This window comes from Hemiscyllium ocellatum, unplaced genomic scaffold (genome assembly GCF_020745735.1).
Source record: "Hemiscyllium ocellatum isolate sHemOce1 unplaced genomic scaffold, sHemOce1.pat.X.cur. R, whole genome shotgun sequence".
NCBI lineage: Eukaryota > Metazoa > Chordata > Chondrichthyes > Orectolobiformes > Hemiscylliidae > Hemiscyllium > Hemiscyllium ocellatum.
Genome location: NW_026867602.1, coordinates 1413279 through 1419278, shown reverse-complemented (window position 1 = coordinate 1419278; position 6000 = coordinate 1413279).

The following is a 6000-nucleotide window of genomic DNA, read 5'->3' as shown; positions in this document are numbered from 1 at the left end:
TCTAAGTTTATTTTCTGGCCCAGTTACTAAGGGAACAGCAGACTGTACGCATTGTACAGTGGAGGGTCAATACCAAAGGGATGCAGCACTCTGGGAGGATCAGTACTGAGGGAGTGCTACACTGTGCAGCAAAGGGTCAGTACTGAAGGAGCACAGTACTATTGGAGGGCTGTGGTAAAGGAGTTCTGCACTATTGGAGGGTCAATACTGAGGGAGCGCTGCATTGTAGAGGCGTGATATGCTGAAAGGTCCCCATTCTGTGCCGTATCGTCCGATGATTCGTTTATCTCCAGACTAAGCAAAGATTCAAGTGAGCTTTCTATATGCCATCACAAGCTGTAAACAACTGGAGAGCCATACATTGTTCATAGGCTGGCCTAGGTTCAATGGGTCAAATGGCCCTCTCATATTTGTTGGAAGACTCCTTGTCCCAAAACTGTGCCCCCTCATTCTAGATTCCCACACAAGGGAAAATGACTCAACATAACCAAGTTTTCTGATATTAATCTGTTAATGAATTAATGAGTTATAATGAAGCCAAAATGCAATATAACAATCCACTTCTACATCTGTAGATTTACTGCGACCATCTGTTATTGTCGTGTCCAACGTTGCAATATAAAAATGCCATGCTTATTTTTTTAAAAAGTCTCATTCTGCTACCATCTGGTGGTGAGGACTTGCTCCTGTCAGATGTTGAAGGCAAGAGCAATTTACAACAGGACACATTCCTCAATAAATGGTGTGAAGACAATAGGGATTGGGTGGGTTGTCCAACTGTCCCGTGGTGGAAGAATGGTGGTTTAGGCCAGGCAGAGTCATCAAGGAACATCAATGGATTTGGAGACAGGTGTGCAGTGAACTCCAGCAGCTATTTGGGGTTAGAGTGGTCCCAGAAGGCACACTGATGGAAGAAGTGAAGGACCAAGTAGTGTCCAGCAGCAGGGTAGCTAGTCAATGATAAAGCTGGAAGTCACCATGAGACTCAAAAGCCATTATGATTTGCAAGTTAGTCTCTGCAGGAGAACACAGACAGAAGATGAATCACTAGTATAATGTTGGGTCTCAGCAGAAAACTGAAGTCTCTCAGTTAACGTAGTAGAGAGACAGAAAGGCTGTGAACTGATCGAAATATGACAGTGGAGCCCAGGCCAGAGATTGAAGCTAAGTCAACCAGAGTAGTCCTGTGAACCAGCATGGGATTTGAAAGGCAAATCTCAAGAAGGTCCAGGTTCAAAGTATTTCTAGGTCCTAGAGCCCACGGAGTGAAAACAAGCGACAGACCAGAGGCAGAAGCTGAATTTTACAGTTCTAGATATCCAGGATAATCCAGCCAAGTTTAAGAAGTTTCAGACCCGGATCTTTTCCAGAGCTCACAGGATGGGAGAATTAGAGGAAGTTCAGAAAAGGTTCACCTGGCTGATTCCAGGGCTGAAGGAGTTTATCTTCTGAGGAATGGTTGGGACTTTAGAAGAATGAAAGGTGATCTCATTGAAATGGGAATATGGATCTCTTTGCAAGGGGGAATGGCATAGTAGGGAAATCTCATTAGAACTGTACAAGGCACTCCCTCTGGGTCACCCAAGTCCATTTATTGATCACCAACACCACCCCTCCTTCCCATGGTACCTTCCCATGTAACCATAGAAGGTGCATCACTGCCCCTTCACCTCCTCCCTGCTCACCATTCAAGGGCCTAAACAGTCTTTCCAGGTGAAGCAGCATTTCATCTGTACATCCTCCGACCTTGGGTATTGTACTCACTGCACCCAATGTGACCTGGGCTATATTGGAGAAACTAAACGCAGACTGGGCGACTGCTTTGCAGGACACCTCCGGATTGTGCACAAGCATAACCCTGACCTTCTCGTGACTTGTCTGTCCTCAGCATTCTGCAGCACTCCATTGAATCACAGCACAGACTGGAGGAACACTATCTCATTTTCAGACTAGGCACTTTACAATCTCCTGGATCTAATATTCACCTTCAAATTGTGAACCAACTCCCATTCTTTTCCTTTCTTTTAACTTTACTTTTTACATTCTCTGTCACCTTCTCTCCCCTTCCCCACCCAATGGGACTGTCTGTCCTTTCCAGTCTAGCAGTTACACAGAGTCTGCCATTCTTACATTCCAATTGCTTAATCTGAATTATCAACATCCTTTCTCCCCCAGCACTCTACACCCCCCCCCACCTGCCACTAACTATCGCATAGATACTGTCCCCTTCACATTTCACTTCAGCTCTAATGAAGAGTCATCTAGACACAAAACATTAGCTTGCTCTCTCCCCATGGATGCTGCCTGACATGCTGTGATCTACAGCGCTTTTTGTTTTCAGTACAGATTCCAGCATCTGCAATAATTTGCTCCAACATTAGTGAGGCTGTACCTGGAGGACTGTGTGCAGCTTTAGTCACTTTAATTAAGGAAGAATTTACTTGCCTTGGAGACAGTTCAGAAATGGTTCACTTGGCTGATTCCAGGGCTGAAGGAATCTTCCAAGAAAAGATTGGGCTTGCGTCCATTGGACTTTAGAAGAATGAAAGGTGATCTCATTGAAATATATAAAATCCTGAAGGGAGGGGTCTTGACACAGTGGATATTGAGATGAAATTACTCCTTGTGTGTGGGAATCTAGAATGGAGGGCACCTTTTCAGGATAAGGAGTCTTCTAACAGAGATGAAGAATTTCTTGTCTAGTGGTTTGTGAGTCTGTGGAATTCTCTGTCCCAGAGAATAGTGGAGTGCAGGACATTGAAACTATTCAAAGCCAAGTTAACCAGCTTCTTGATCTGTGATGTGGCAGTGCCTGTGTTGGTCTGGGGCGGACAAAGTTAAAAAGTCACACAGCACCACGTTATAGTCCAGCAGATTTATTTGAAAGCACTAGCTTTTGGAGCCCTGCTTCTTCATCAGGTAGAAAGCTAGTGAAGAAGTCAAACCTTCTCTGATCTAATGTTAGTACAAACAGAAAGAGGCTGTTTAAATTTGGAGTTACTTTAACATTTCGTGAAAGTGCATGAAGTATTAGAGTTAAGGGAGCTTAAATAGTGGAAGAGCGGAGATCGGAATAAGATGGCAAAAGATGACAACAGATGGCCAAAGATAGATTTGCACGTGGAGGAGGACCTGAGAGTACTGACTGCTCAGGAGGTAGAATAAATTACAGATATCAGTGGCTTACCTCTGGTACCTTGCCCAATGACCCACTTGACCCTGGAGCAGTGTTTGGTTGAGGTAGAGTCTGGAATTGTTCAGCACGGAAACAGACTGTTTGGTCCAACTCATCCGTGCCAATCACAAATCCTGAAGTGATCTAGTTGTATTTGCCAGCATTGGCTCATATCCCTCGAAACACTACCAATTCATGTACCTATCCATATTGTAATTGTACTCACTTCCACTACTTCCTTTGGCAGCTTGTTCCATACACATACCACCCTCTACGTGAAAAAGTTGCACCTCAGGTCTCTCTTAAAACCTATCCCTTGTACCTTAAAGCGATGTGCTAAAGTTTTGGACTCCCCCACCTCATGAAAAAGACTTTGACTATTCAACCTATCCATGCCTCTCATGTCTTTATAAACCTCCATAAAGTCACCCCTCAGCCTCTAACGCTCCAGAGAAATTAGCTCCAGACTAGAAATTAACCCCCAGACAAGAATGGCCCTAAGGAAGAGTGCTAAACTGGGGAAAGGCCAACTATACCAAAATTTGGCAGGAGCTAGGGAATGTAGACTGGTAGCAGCTATTTGAAGGGAAATCCACATTTATATGGGGAAGGCTTTTTTAAAGAGAGGTTGATTAGAGTTCAGGAGAGATATGTTCCTGTGAAAATCAGGGGTAGAAATGGCAAGATTAGGGGACCATGGATGACAGGTGAAATTGTGAGACTAGTTAAGAGGAAAAAGGATGCGTACATAAGATTAAGGCGACTGAAGACAGACAAAGCTTTGAAAGAATATTGGAAATGTAGGACTGACCTGAAACGAGGAATTAAAAGAGCTAAAAAGGATCATGAGATATCTTTAGCGAGTAGGGTTATGGAAAACCCCAAAGCCTTTTATTCATATATAAGGAGGAAGAGGGTAACTAGGGAAGGGTTGGCCCACTCAAGGACAAAGGAGGAAAGATATGTGTGGAGTCAGAGAAAATGGGTGAGATTCTTAATGAGTACTGTGCATCGGTACTCATTGAGGAGAGGGACATGGCGGAAGTTGAGGTTAGGGATAGATCTTTGATTACTCTAGGTCAAGTTGGCATAAGGAGGGAGGAAGCACTGTGCATTCTAAAAGGCATTAAGGTGGACAAGTCCCCAGGTCCAGATGGGATCTATCCCAGGTTACTGAGGGAAGCAAGAGAGGAAATAGCTAGGACTTTAACAGATATCTTTGCAACATCCTTGAACATGGTGGAGGTCCCAGAGGACTGCAGAATTGATAATGTTGTCCCCTTGTTTAAGAATGGTAGCAGGGATGATCCAGGTAATTATAGACCTGTGAGCCTGACATCAGTGATAGAGAAGCTACTGGAGAAGATACTATGGGATAGGATGTATACCCGTTTGGAAGAAAATGGGCTTATCAGTGATAGGCAACATAACTTTGTGCAGGGAAGGTCATGTCTTACAAACCTAACAGAATTCTTTGAAGAGGTGACAAAGTTGATTGATGAGGGAAGGGATGTAGATATCATAAACATGGACTTTAGTAAGGCATTTGATAAGGTTCCTCATGGTAGGCTGATGAAGAAGGTGAAGTTGCATGGGGTCCAGGATGTTCTAGTTGGATGAATAGAACCAGTTGGGCAACAGGAGACAGAATAATAGTGGAAGGGAGACCTGTGACCAGTGGTGTCCCACAGGGATCTGTGCTGGGACCACAGTTGTTCGTGATATACATAAATGATTTGGAGGAAGGTGTAGGTTGCCTCATTAGCAAGTTTCCAGATGACACTAAGATTAATGGAGTAGCAGATAGTGAAGGGGCCTGTCAGAGAATACAGCAGAATATAGATAGATTAGAGAGTTGGGTAGAGAAATAGCAGATGGAATTCAATCCAAACAAATGCGAGGTGATGATTAGATTACTTACAGTGTGGAAACAGGCCCTTCGGCCCAACAAGTCCACACCGACCCGCCGAAGCGCGACCCACCCATACCCCTACATTTACCCCTTACCTAACACTATGGGCAATTTAGCATGGCCAATTCACCTGACCTGCACATCTTTGGACTGTGGGAGGAAACCGGAGCACCCGGAGGAAACCCACGCAGACACGGGGAGAACGTGCAAACTCCACACAGTCAGTCGCCTGAGTCAGGAATTGAACCCGGGTCTCAGGCGCTGTGAGACAGCAGTGCTAACCACTGTGCCACCGTGCCGCCCACTGATGCCTTTTGGAAGCTCCAATTCAAGAGCGAACTGTACAGTAAATGGAAACGTCCTGTGAAAATTGATATAGAGACAGATCTGGGTGTTTAGGACCATTGTTCCCTGAAGGTGGCAATGCAAGTCAGTAGAGTGGTCAAGAAGGCATACAGCTTGCTTTCCTTCATCAGACGGGGGATTGAGTACAAGAGTTGGCAGGCCGTGTACAGTTGTATAAAACTTTGGTTCAGCCACATTTGGAATACTGCATATAGTTCTGGTCGCTACACTACCAAAAGAATGTGGATGCTTTGGAGAAGGTGCAGAGGGAAGGTTCAGCAGGATGTTGCCTGGTATGGAGGGTGTTAGCTGTGAGGATAAGTTGATTAGATTAGGATTATTTTCATTGGAAGGAAGGAGGAGACTTGATTGCGGCCGACAAAATCTTGAGAGATGTAGACAGGATGGATAGTAAGAAACTTTTTCTCAGAGTGGAGGACTCGATTACTAGGGGTCATGAGTTCAAAGTGAGAGGGGAAAAGTTTAGGGGAGATATATATGGAAAGTTCTTTACATAAAGTGTGGTGGGTGCCTGGAATGCATTCTTACAAAGGAGGTAGGGGTGGGA